This window comes from Pelecanus crispus, chromosome 3 (assembly GCF_030463565.1).
Source record: "Pelecanus crispus isolate bPelCri1 chromosome 3, bPelCri1.pri, whole genome shotgun sequence".
Lineage (NCBI taxonomy): Eukaryota > Metazoa > Chordata > Aves > Pelecaniformes > Pelecanidae > Pelecanus > Pelecanus crispus.
The window spans coordinates 12,764,976-12,777,557 of record NC_134645.1 but is presented as its reverse complement, the minus strand read 5'-3'; the positions used below and the strand labels follow the sequence as shown (position 1 = coordinate 12,777,557).

The 12,582-nt window shown below is 53.1% G+C and overlaps 1 pseudogene; it reads left to right on the top strand.

Annotated features, from left to right (window-relative positions):
* Nucleotides 1–5,620: 5,620 nt before the first annotated feature.
* On the top strand, nucleotides 5,621–5,996 carry LOC142593230 (histone H2A.V pseudogene; annotated as a pseudogene).
* Nucleotides 5,997–12,582: the final 6,586 nt, after the last annotated feature.

The following is a 12,582-nucleotide window of genomic DNA, read 5'->3' as shown; positions in this document are numbered from 1 at the left end:
GAAAATCTCCATTAAGCTGAGGAATTTGGGGGAGAATCAAAAGATCAGTCGAGGACAATTGGCAACACCCAAGTACTGGAACCAAGGTAGCGTGGATATTTGGACCTGTATTGACTCCTCAGGTTTCAGAATAGATTAGCCATTCAGAATTTAACCTTGCAGATGGAAGCATTAGCGAATGCAACTCGGACTGGTCTGTCAGATTTAAACCTCCAGTTACAAGCCACCTCTAATATATTCTTGCCTCCACGTGAATGACTCTTATGCAACATTGTGTCTTTCAGTCAAGGAGAAGAGACTAAGAACCCACGATGGTACGATAAGCAAATAGAAAGGAGTGATATGTAGCAACATAAGTATACATATGTTAAACTATTACTGTAAGGGTGTGCTAGCTTTGTGGAATTGCCACCTAGCACCCATCTCTGCACAGAAATGAAATAAACTGGATATCTCGACTCGGTGGATTGGATTCTCGACTGCTCGACTCAATTGGTTTATCGCACACCGGGTAACAAACTCCCTTTGTGAGACAACGCTACTGCGTCAGAGCTTCACAAGGGACAAGTTCGGTCCCCTCGGCCAATAGGAAAGTTGGGTGTGAAGGTGTATGCTGCTTCACTCCTCCTCCCATGTCTTTAATACACAAATTTAGCTCCCGTCCCCATGCCCCGGCTCCACCTGAACTTTACCAGAGGTTTATCACAGCAATTCAATACCTTGTTACCCAAGCGCTTGTGTGCAGGAAGTTTTATTCTCCAGACTACTCTGTTGTATGGGGCAAGGTTCTCATCCTCCCTTCCCACTTCTTTACGGGGGACAGAGCCAGAGCGTGAACTAACACAGGTCCTGTTCCGCTTGTCTCCCCCACATTTTTTGACCCCCTGAGTGTTGCTTTGGTCTTCTGTGTGGGACTGGTTTTGTAATGGAGGGGTGTTTTATGCATTACTGAAAGTTGTTGACAGACACCAAAGGGAATACGTCGCCTAGCTTCCACTTGCTAAGGCTCTTCCTGTCTTAAACGGAGAGCAAGAGGCTCCTCTGGAGGATGAGTCAGAACGACAACCCAATTTCGGCTTCCTCGTTACCCCGCTACTCTCAGTCGCTGTCTGGAGGATCTCGCCTCTCTCTCCCTTGACTAGCACAAGCACAAGCACCGTTCTGACTTGGGCAGCTGAACCAGTGAGGTGTAAGGGCTCACTGCCCAGTCAGAAATCGTTGCTAACGGGAGAGTCACAACATCATTCTGGAACAACCGGGCAACGCAAGGGACCGGAGGCAAAGCAGCAGGATGAAATATAAAAGTCTAAAATGAGCAGTACACATGGAAAGACAGAGGTGGAGCGTATTCACATGCACACCATCAGGCTCTCAATAGGTAGCACTTAGGCTCCTACCTCATCACAACACTGAATGGCCCTCTGCCCGCCTAAAGTCTACATGTCTTTCTTGACGTATGCTTTCTGAAGCAGGGGCTTGTCTCGTCCAAATTAGCTACTAACAATAATCTGGTGTGTGCATATGGCATGCTATTTCTGGAGCGCAAAATTTGTGTAGTGGACATTCCCAGGATGGTCAAAGGTATTTTGTCTGCCAGTCGTCAGGTTCATGCTCCACCATACTTAGTAAGAGAGAGACCTGTGACGTGGGGATAGCAGTGAGGTTTTCCCGGAATCTCCGTTGTTCCAAGTGTCACCTTACTTGGTTGACGCTGTTCTGAGGATTGCAGCCTAGCATCTTTACTAGTGAAAGGCTTCAGCTCAAGTTAGAAAAGCAAAAGCCCAGCAAGAAGTTAATCTGGCCAGTGTTGTAAAAGATAATAAGAAACGCTTTTATAAGTACATCAGCAATAAAAGGAGAGCCAAGGAGGATCTCCAGCCTTTGCTGGATGTGGGGGGGGAACATTGTCACCGAGGACAAGGAAAGGGCTGAGGTACTTAACGCCGCCTTTGCCTCTGTGTTTAACAGCCAGACCAGTCATCCCCAGGGTACTCAGGCCCCTGAGCTAGAAGATAGGGACGGGGACCAGAATGGAGCCCTCATAGTCCAGGAGGAAGCAGTTAACGACCTGCTACGCCACCTGGATGCCCACAAGTCTATGGGGCCAGGTGGGATCCACCCGAGAGTACTGAGGGAGCTGGCAGAGGAGCTCACCAAGCCACTTTCCATCATCTGTCAGCAGTCCTGGTTAACAGGGGAGGTCCCTGAGGACTGGAGGCTTGCCAACGTGACACCCACCTACAAGAAGGGCCGGAAGGAGGACCTGGGGAACTACAGGCCTGTCCGCCTGACCTCGGTGCCGGGAAAGATTATGGAGAGGTTCATCTTGAGTGAACTCAACAGGCAAGTGCCGGTCAACCAGGGGATCAGGCCCAGTCAGCATGGGTTCATGAAAGGCAGGTCCTGCTTGACCAAGCTGATCTCCTTTTATGACCTGGTGAGCCGCCTGGTAGATGATGGAAAGGCTGTGGATGTCATTTACCTGGACTTTAGCAAAGCCTTTGACACAGTCTCCCATAATATTCTCCTTGGGAAGCTGGCAGCTCATGGCTTAGATGGGTGTAGTCTTGGCTGGGTAAAAAAACTGGCTGGGCGGCCGAGCCCAGAGAGTAGTGGTGAATGGAGTTAAGTCCAGTTGGCGGCCGGTCACGAGCGGTGTTCCCCAGGGCTCTGTTTTGGGGCCAGCCTTGTTTAATATCTTTATCGATGATCTGGATGAGGGGATTGAGTGCAGCCTCAGTAAGTTTGCAGGTGGCACCAAGTTGGGTGGGAGTGTCGATCTGCTGGAGGGTAGGATGGCCCTGCAGAGGGACCTGGACAGGCTGGACCGATGGGCCGAGGCCAGCTGTATGAGGTTTAACAAGGCCAAGTGCCGGGTCCTGCACTTGGGTCACAACAACCCCATGCAACGCTACAGGCTCGGGGAAGAGTGGCTGGAAAGCTGCCTGGCTGAAAAGGACCTGGGGGTGTTGGTCGACAGCCGGCTGAACATGAGCCAGCAGTGTGCCCAGGTGCCCAAGAAGGCCAAGAGCATCCTGGCTTGTATCAGGAATAGTGTGGCCAGCAGGAGCAGGGAGGTGATTGTCCCCCTGTACTCGGCGCTGGTGAGGCCGCGCCTGGAACACTGTGTCCAGTTTTGGGCCCCTCAATACAGGAAAGACACTGAGGTGCTGGAGCGCATTCAGAGAAGGGCAACAAAGCTGGTGAAGGGTCTGGAGCACAGGCCTTATGAGGAGCGGCTGAGGGAACTGGGATTGTTTAGCCTAGAGAAGAGGAGGCTGAGGGGAGACCTTATCGCTCTCTACAGCTACCTGAAAGGAGGTTGTAGTGAGGTGGGTGTTGGTCTCTTCTCCCACGTAGTTAGCGATAGGACGAGAGGAAATGGGCTCAAGCTGCGCCAGGGGAGGTTTAGGTTGGATATTAGGAGAAATTTATTCACGGAGAGGGTAGTCAAGCATTGGAACAGGCTGCCCAGAGAGGTGGTGGAGTCACCATCACTGGAAGCGTTCAAAAAACGGGTAAATGTGGCACTTCGGGACATGGTTTAGTCTAGTGTACCCTTGATTGGTTTAGTGTGGACTTGGTAGTGTAAGTTAATGGTTGGACTGGATGATCTTAAAGGTCTTTCCCAACCTAAACGATTCTATGATTCTAAGTGCTTAATTTTCATCAAATTCCTCCCTGGCCCCACTAAAAAGTGTCCGATTGGACTTGTTTCAGAAGGGATGTGTCTGTGTCCAAGTATTTCAAGAGAAATCCAAAACTGTATTACAGTTGGTAACACTGTGTATAAAATATTGCTCTCTTGGCCTTGAACAGACAGACTCCCAAGTAGGAATAAGGCATTTTCTGTAAGGTGTTCCAAGGAGCAAGATGCTGTCACGGCCGTCTTTGTGGACTCCTGGGGACTCTGTTACGTCAGCTTGTCAGTTCTCTTCCTTAATTGTAACGCTTAACGAACCCTCCTGAATCTCTGTTGCAAACACAAGCAATTCAGAACCCGGGCATCACAGGGATGCCAAAGGTCTCTGAGTCGCCCCTGTAAGCATCGGTGCCTATCACCCTCTTGAGCGTTGCCAATGCTCCCCGCACGCTGGCCAATTAATCCTCCTCCCTTGTGGCTTGCTAAGAACTCCCTTCTTCCCAGAAGCTGCAGAGCAGTGCAGGGCATCGTCTGGCTTCACTAGACCTCTTCTGCTCTAGGTTGCACAGGGAAACAGTGCACTTGCTTTGCTGGAGGGGAAAAGAGGAGGCCAGTGAGGTTTAAATGGCCAGAGGTGGTGTTGAAAGGTCGGGTGGAGCCAGACAAACCCCACTCTTTCATCTGTTGGCTGGTGTTGCCCTCCTCTGATCTATGCACAGATCTCAAGGTTTGGACACGGGGAAAGCGTGGTTTGGTGGGCACAGTGGCATCTCCGTGGGCACACCGAGACTGCACGACTCTCGGCCGGGTTAAGCAAGCCCTTCCGGACTTCTCTTACATGCCAGGAAGACGGACGCTCCCCCGGCAGTGCAGAAACGAGACGTTACAAGCTTCTGGAAGATTGCATCGGGTTGAAGATTAGGTCACTTGCACCTGCAAATGCAGCGTGGGTGCGGCAGAGCGGGTGGCTCAGCTGAGATGGGGTATTTTTTACAGCTTTGCCACAATAAAACTCTCACACGCGTTTAACGCTCCTAACAGGCTTTACTGAACTTGTGACTGGAAAGGGAATTTACGACAAAGCAATTAAATAAACACTAAGTTAAAGCACAGTACTATTGTACGTAATGTTCCAAAGGGCTTGAGTCACTATCAGGTTCCGACACATTAAGACTTTAAAACAACATTAATATTCAAAGTGTACCCACGCCTATACTTATCATCGTAACACGTTTCAACACTCCCAACAATGTACATTTGTGCTTACGGTCCCCGCATACGCTCAAGACCCATGAAATGCTGCAGCGCACTTGTACGGTTGAGAAGAGCACTGCATGAGACAGGCACGAACCATGTGCTGGAAGCTGCCTGCGGAATATGGGGTTTACCTCTAAATCAAACTGACTCTCTGGACAACAAATGGAAAGCGCTAGCACGCCTTCTGGAGCACACATGTCATACCCGAGGGGGGAACGAGTCTCCGTGTCACTCAATTAACACTGTAGTTTCACAGATGCTGTAGGTTAGTGCTGCCTAAAGAAGTACCCCACCTTTCTCTGGCCGTTTGTTCCCATGCACATCTCCGGCTACCCTTGAGCCAGTGCAAAGCACTTGTACATTTGCGCAGTGGACCAGCCAGGGAAACTGATTGAGCTTCACGCCAATTCAGCCAGCACACACAAAAGAGCGCTAGCTCTGATTCTCCTTGATTTCCCTGGTCACGTTCGCTGGGCAGCTGTGCTGGCACCAGAAAGACACCAGCACAGGGGAGGGACGCGCTGCCTGGGAGCAGGAGGACAATTTCTGTAGGCAGCAGTACTGCAAAAAACACCAGTTTAGCTGCTTGCTAACTGGAGTCACCGACCTCGCCACACAGCCAGCAGCCTCGTGCTCGCTCCAGACGCTTATTGTCTGGCGGCTCCTGTGGCGGCTCCCGCGTGGACTCGGGACCGGAGCTCGGGACGTGGCGGTGGCACCATGGCTGGTGGCAAAGCAGGAAAGCACAGTGGGAAGGCCAAGGCAAAGGCAGTGTCGCGCTCACAGAGAGCTGGGCTGCACTTCCCTGTGGGCAGGATCCACAGACACTTGAACACTCGCACCGCCAGCCTACGGGCAAGTGGGTGCCACCGCTGCCGTCTACAGCGCTGCCATCCTTGAGGACCTCACCGCCCAAGTGCTGGAGCTGGCAGGCAACACGTCAGAGGATCTCAAAGTCAAGCGGATCGCTCCTCGTCACTTGCAGCTGGCAATCCGCAGCAATGAAGAGTTGGATTCCCTGATCAAAGCCACCATCGCCGGTGGAGGTGCCATCCCCCACATCCACAAGTCTCCCATTGGAATGAAGGGACAATAAAAAACGGCATGGAGAGGGGAAAAAAAAAGCAGCCCCCTCCCTGCCATCATCATCGTACGCTACCTAGCACAGAAGAAATCTTGGGGATATGTGGAATTTTTTTTTTTTAAGGAATAGTTCAAAGGAAGAGCATAGACAATTGACTGTAGAGAGGAGGAAACATCGGTAGGGGCTTTAGATTCAAAGTTTGGCACAAAGTTGTACCTCGTCGGGCAGCACCCCTTGGTGTGGTGGTCGAGGGGCTCAGCTGCTCCCCTGGGTTTTATACAAATATGGAACTGACCTCCTCCCAGCGCTGCCATGCTACCTGCACTCTGGAAAGGGCAGGGGAGATACCCTATGAATATCTGGGGGCAGCAGGGCAGTGCAGGATGGGGAGGAAGAGCCCAAGCAGCAGGTGAAGCTCCACCATGTTTCAAGGGAGGACAGATGGATGGCGATTGATTGATTGATTGCTGGCTGGGAGGCACGCGCAGGCCGGCTGCGCTAAGGCGTTGGCTTCCCGCCCGCAGCATACTTGACCACGTATGGGCCGAGGAGCTGGGCCCATGTCAATAGAGTCTTGGGTGGGGCCAGACCCTCTCAGCACAACGGGCTCCCTTCTTTGAGCTGCCTGCTGGGCGATGGATGAAGATGGGCTACTGTGGGGACTGGGGTGGTGTAGCAATTTTGCTCTCTTGGTTTGCATCCTGTCACCTTGGGACATGCAGCAGGGGACAGAGAGCCGGTCACTCAGTGAGCAGAGCTTAACAGTGACACCAGTTTAACTGGCAGAAGGGGTTATTCAAAGTCTCTTAACAACCTAATTTGACTTGGGTGCCCCCCTGTTTCTCCTTAAAGCCCTTGCAACTATTATGATCATTTCTTATTCCAGAAACACCTCAAAGCACGAGCTGAGCTGAGGGCCGAGGCGTGCTCGGGCCCGCAGTCGCTTAACGGGCGTCAAGGATGTGCCAGGCTGCAGGAAGCAAAGCAAGGGAGGATGCAGGACAAGAACTGTCTTGGTCACAGTGTCTCCACTGCCGAGCCAGGACTCAGGACCAGTCTGCCTGATCCCGGGCAGGGCCCCCCCCCCCCCCCAGCAAATGCCACGGCCTCTGCGGCTGCTTTGCCTCCAAATGTGCTTTACTTCCAGAGGTGCTTAGCCTCTAAAAGGTGCTTTGCCTCCAAAGGCAGCCTTGCCCTTGCCGCAGGCCGCTGTGGCCTCGGGGTGCCGGTCCCAGTGCCACCTGCTCCTCTGCACCCAGGAGACCTCCAGTGATGGGAAAGGAGCAGGCTTGACATTCCTCCAGGCCACCTCCTGGCCAAATCTGGGCCGACACAAGTCTTCTCCATGGTCCACCACAGCCTGCAGAGGAGACCTGAATTTCAAAGCTACAAAGCATGTGCTTTTTGTTACCATTATTGTTACTAATGTTATTTTCAGGTCTTTCTGCATCACGAAGACGGGAAATCTTGTCCAACGCCATGTTCTGTTCCCCTTGGGGGTCAGCCGTTACGGTGCAGGGAGGCGGACAGCCCTCTCTCCCCAGAGCAAACCTCTCTGCCCTGCCAGCCCTCCTGTGTTACTCTACCAGCTGTATTTTCAGCCGCTCATCGGCCGATCACAGCTTCTCTGGTGCTCAGCAAATCCCATTTAGCGGTCGAGCTGGCCTTCATTTGTCTTGCTTCCTGGTGCCATGCTCTGTTCTGACATTTGGGTGAGGGGAGGAGGTGTTTCCACCTTCTTATTTACATAGATATAAAATGGAAAGTGTTTAACATACTAACTCTGAGGAGGAACAACGTATCGGCATGATAAAGGAGTAGCTATGATCCCGGGTGCAGCTTCCGGTCCCGGTCTTTGTTTCTCAAGCGGCAAGCCTGGGCTCTGGGCAGCCCCACACCAGGATGCTCCTTGTGCTCATACTGGAGGAGGGGCTTGGGCTTTCTGGAAGGCTTTTCCACCTGAACCTCCACGGCTGCGCTCCACGGCCATGACTTCCACCTTCCCCACGGGAGGTGGAGAACACGTTACTGCCAGCCTCTTCCTCGCCTGCAGACTGTCACCATCCTTGCCCTTCACCTTCCTCAGACTAAGCAGCCCCAGCGCTGCAGAGCCGGGGGTGGCTGCGGGGCCACCGGCCCTGCAGCAGAGAAGGTCACCTCTGTGTGTGTGGGGCGGGCGGGAAGGTGCTGGCTCCCAGCTGCCCTCCTGGCGCTTCCCCCTGGGCCGTGGGTGCTGAATCACTCACGGGGCGTGGGGGGGGGGGGTGTGGGTGGGTACAGTCTTTCCTCGCAACCCGTGTGGATGCAGACACCGCTTCGGCGCCACAGAGTGGGCGCTTTTAACAAATTCCCCGGTCCCGACGCCGGCAGCACCTGAGGGCGGCGGGGCGGGCCAAGATGGCGGCGGGGCGGGCCAAGATGGCGGCGGGGCGGGCCAAGATGGCGGCGGGGGGCGGGCGGTACTTGTGCACGGCGGGCTGGATCCCTTCCTCGTGCGGGGGGTGCGGGCGCAGCTCGGACCTACGGAGGTGAGGGGGGAACCGGCGCCGGTGCCCAGTCGGGGCGGTCCGGTCCGGTCCGGATCGGATCGGATCGGATCGGATCGGATCGGCGGGGACGCGGGCTCGTTCGCTTCGCGCCCCAGAGCCGGGCGGCCGCGGCGTGGGCCGTGCCGCCAGCTGCGTGGGGCCCCCGGGGTCTGGTCTTGGTCTTAGTCTTGGTCGGAAGGGACCTCTAAGGAGCGTCTGGTGCCGCCCCTGCCGTGGGCAGGGACACCTGCCGCTGGGTCAGGCTGTGTCCCCTCGCCACCCGGGCTGAGCGGAGGTCTGCGCCGCCCTCCTCCCTGCGAAGGGGCGAGCGGGTGCGAGGGGCTGCTGGGCTGCTGCCAGTGCTCAGGCAAAACCCGTTCCCGGTTTGGCTTGGTTTCTGGTTTTCCCCGGAGGTGGGCTGCGCCTCGGGAGAGGTCCTCTTCAGCACGGAGGCGGAGCCGGGCGAGCTGAGGAAAGTGCAGTCTGGAGAGCAACTGTTTGTGCTGCTTAAGAAACACCCCCCGCTTGCAGTTTCTAGAGAGAAAGGTACGGCGCTGACTCCTTCCCTCGGGTCGTCCCCTCCGCTTTGCTCACAGGGTGGGTGCTCAGAAACGTGAAGCCCCAGTTCAAGTCCTCTTTATAAAGGTAATGTTTGATTTATTTAGTTACTGTCAGCCATAGTTGTAATTGACAGCAATCGGTTCTGAAGTAGCCTTCACCCAGATATGTTTTCAGTTCTTTCTGTTGTGCTGAAGGTAGCTTACCCGCTTGTGTTCTGCTGGCACTGTACATAGATGTGTATGTGTAACGCCAGCCCCACGACCCCCTTCCCCCCACCCCCCTCCCCCCAAAAAAAAAACCCAAACCCAAGCCCCACCCCATCCTGGAACCGCAGTCCAGTTCTGGATCCGTCTTTGTGCATTTTAACGATGAGTCATTTTCTTCTAGGCAAAGTGGATCCAGACGTCCATCTTGCGTCACTTCACACGTTCAGTGCACAGATTTCTTGTAAATCTCAGCTACTGAGGTCCCGTTCTCTGTCAGTGCTGGAGTAAGAATTTCAAGTCAGATGGGTTGATATCTGTGTGCCGGTGGGATTTTATTTGGGAGACCACAAATAGCCTTCAGGCTTTGAGGCTCAAATTTCACCATGATTCTAAATGAGAACTAGAAATACCTTCCCCCTTCCGCCCCCCACCTTGACCAGCTTCAAGGTTTTTAAGGGAACTGGCGTGTCTATTCCTCGTGCCTCTCTTGTCGTAGCCAAGTCAAGTGGACTACCCATGGGCGTAAGTTTGGGCGTGCGTTGGAAACTTTGCAGGATTGAAGGCAGGTTGATGACTAGCAAGGAGAGATTTCCCTTCTAAAAGAATAAACTCGTGGCTTTTATTGTGAGCTGAATTAATGTTTGCGTCTGTCTTTCAATCCTGGAAAGCGTCCCACATCTCTTAGTCCTGCTTTCTGGGGAGGATGGCATGGTAGGCGGGTCCTCCGTCCCTGGGAATGGCTCTCGGAGGTGGTCTGGTTGTCTAGAGCTGCTGAATTGTTCTGCAGAATTCAGCCCTCGCAGGATTTAATCTTGGTTCTGCAGAGCTTGTAATCAGAGGGCTGCCTGGGTCTTTGCTGGTGGGGCGTGTGGGTGTTGAGAGCTCAGCTGTGCCTGTGGTGTCTGCTGGCGCTGTGGTTCCTGGATTTGCGCATTGATGCAATCTGAGCACAGTCTCTGTTAACAGCTGTTCTCAGTCCGTACGTAGGAGAACAGAGTGCTGAGACCAAACTACTTGGCCTGAAACTGCTTTTTCTTCCAGGGAGAATGCTGCATGAGATTAAAAGCCTTTGTCACTGAGGAGCCAAAGTACTGGCTGGATGTTACCTCTATTTGGAGAAACCTTCTTGGGTGTGAGGGGAAGAAAAAAGCCGATGTCTCTCAAGAAAACCCATTGCCTCTCAAGAGAAGATGAGAAGGAGAGACAAATATTGCAACTAAAAGGCGGAAAACAGAACAAGTGCGAGAGACTGCGCCTGAGGAATGCCAAGCGGCAGCTGGAGAGAGGTGTGCGGTACCAGAGGGAAAGAGTGATCCGGACTGCCGGACTGAAAGCAAGACTTCCTTGGGAGAGCCTTCCAAAAGCAGTGGAGAGAAGCCTGTTGCGAATGAGCAGCTTAGCTTGAGTTTGAGAGTTTGTTGTCGTTGTGGTGGAGCGATTGCCAAACTACTTCCTTCACAGGTATGCTAAAGTATGTCTGTTTGAAAAGAATTTAGCAAAGGTGAAGGGCGATGGGTAGTTTATTTGTCGCTTCAGTTGTGTGTTGCATGTTTTAGAATAACAAACCGATGTAAGCTTTTTGTGTCTTTTCTCAAAAAAAAGGCCTGAAGCTGCATTCCCCTCAAACAAGTTTGAAGGGCTGCTGTTAATTTCTGGGCGCTGTTACCCTGAATAGTTTTCAAATCAGTGCCCTTCACTGAGGATAGGCAAAGGTAAGAGGTTGAGGTAGCTGGGCACGTGGAGTCAGAGGAGTGATCTGACAGTAGTTTACAGCTACTTAAAGGGCCATTGCAAGGACAGTGGAGCCAGCCTCCTCTCAGTTGCGGCAGACAGCGTAGAAGAAGGGGCAAAAGCCAGAACTTGCAGCTTGGGTGGGCTCTGGTTGGGCACTGGGGAGAACTTGTTCCCCAGGAGGGTGGTGCAGGCCTGGGATGTGTCCTGGGGGGTGGCTCTTGGTGCTTGGGAGAGAGTGGTGGCGTAGAGACCTCCAGGGGCCCTTTCCGTCCAGCACTCTTCTCCTCTATAGTGTCTTTCTACTGTGAGGAAAATAAAAAAAAAAAAAACCCAAAACACCAAACCCCGTGTAGCTGCAGTTTGTGTAGATTTCTCTTACTTGAAGATAACAGTAGTTTAACTAGATTTTTGCTTCCCTGCTAAAGCTAGTACCTTGGGAAGGTGGGGCACGTGAGCCTGCCGCCATGAATGTTAGCTTAAATTTGTGCTGTGTCTTTGAACTCTCATACTCTGAAGGTAGACAGAGCTTTCTAGATGCCATAAAAGCATTAAAACTGTGAGTTGTAGTTGTGCGCTCGCAGGTTTTCTCTTAGGTAATCTAGCTTACAACCATCGGAAATATTTTGTGCGTGTGGTATACAATTCTGAAACGATGACAACTTTTGTTGTACCTTGGGCGGGGCTTGAACTTTCGCCTCCCGCGCGCCGGTTGAGCGATAGTCATTTTGTCCCGCGGTGTGTCTGCTGTGCCGCTCGCTCGCTCGCTCGCTGTGCCCTGCTGTACGTCTTCTGGTCTTTGTATGAGTTGTTGTCCTAGGGATAGAGAGAGACTCTTTCTTTTCCCAGGACTGTGCCGTGAAGGCTGTGATCTGTAGTTTTGTTAATTCTGTTCTTTGTGCTGCCCGTGACTGTTCTTCCCCCTTGCAGGAGATCGGAAGAGCCGTTGGCATAGCGCTCATGGAGCAGTGTGGGTGGCGGGCTGGTCTGCGGGACCCCGATCTAGAGGTAGCGGTGCTTGTCTGCCAGATGGCCTGTCGCTGCTTCCGGAATTGCCCCCGATCTCTTTTGTTTTGTCCTCCGCTCCCTTTGCGCGCAGAACCGTAGCCTCTCCCCTGTTTGTCTTTCTGCCGCTGAATTCAACTAGGCATCGTCTGGTAGTGCTGAGCAAAGCTTTCCAGTGGCCTGTGTGTGCGCACCTTCCAGAGCGCTTGAGCTCCGGTCCTAACCACGGGAGCGGCCAGCATGGGCCTGTAGGCCAGGGGAAGGATCCATACAGGCGATGTCTCAGGATCTGGCACGCTTACAAACTGCTGGACTCGGATTCTGTTGAAAATGGAGGTTGCCTGAGCCATTGGGCAGCTAGTTTAGCCTCTGTAGAGGCAGAGAGCGAGCAGCAAGGTGGTGTTCTTGAGCTCTTGAGATGAATCCTAGCCCAGTCTCCTGCGTTCCTCATCAGGTCTCTGACCACTCTGCTGTTAGCCCTTATTGAAGCCAAGTACAGTCTCCGTCTCTTTTATTGCCTCGTTTGGTTTTTTGTTTTGTAGTTTTAACAGAAAGGGAAGTCAGTCT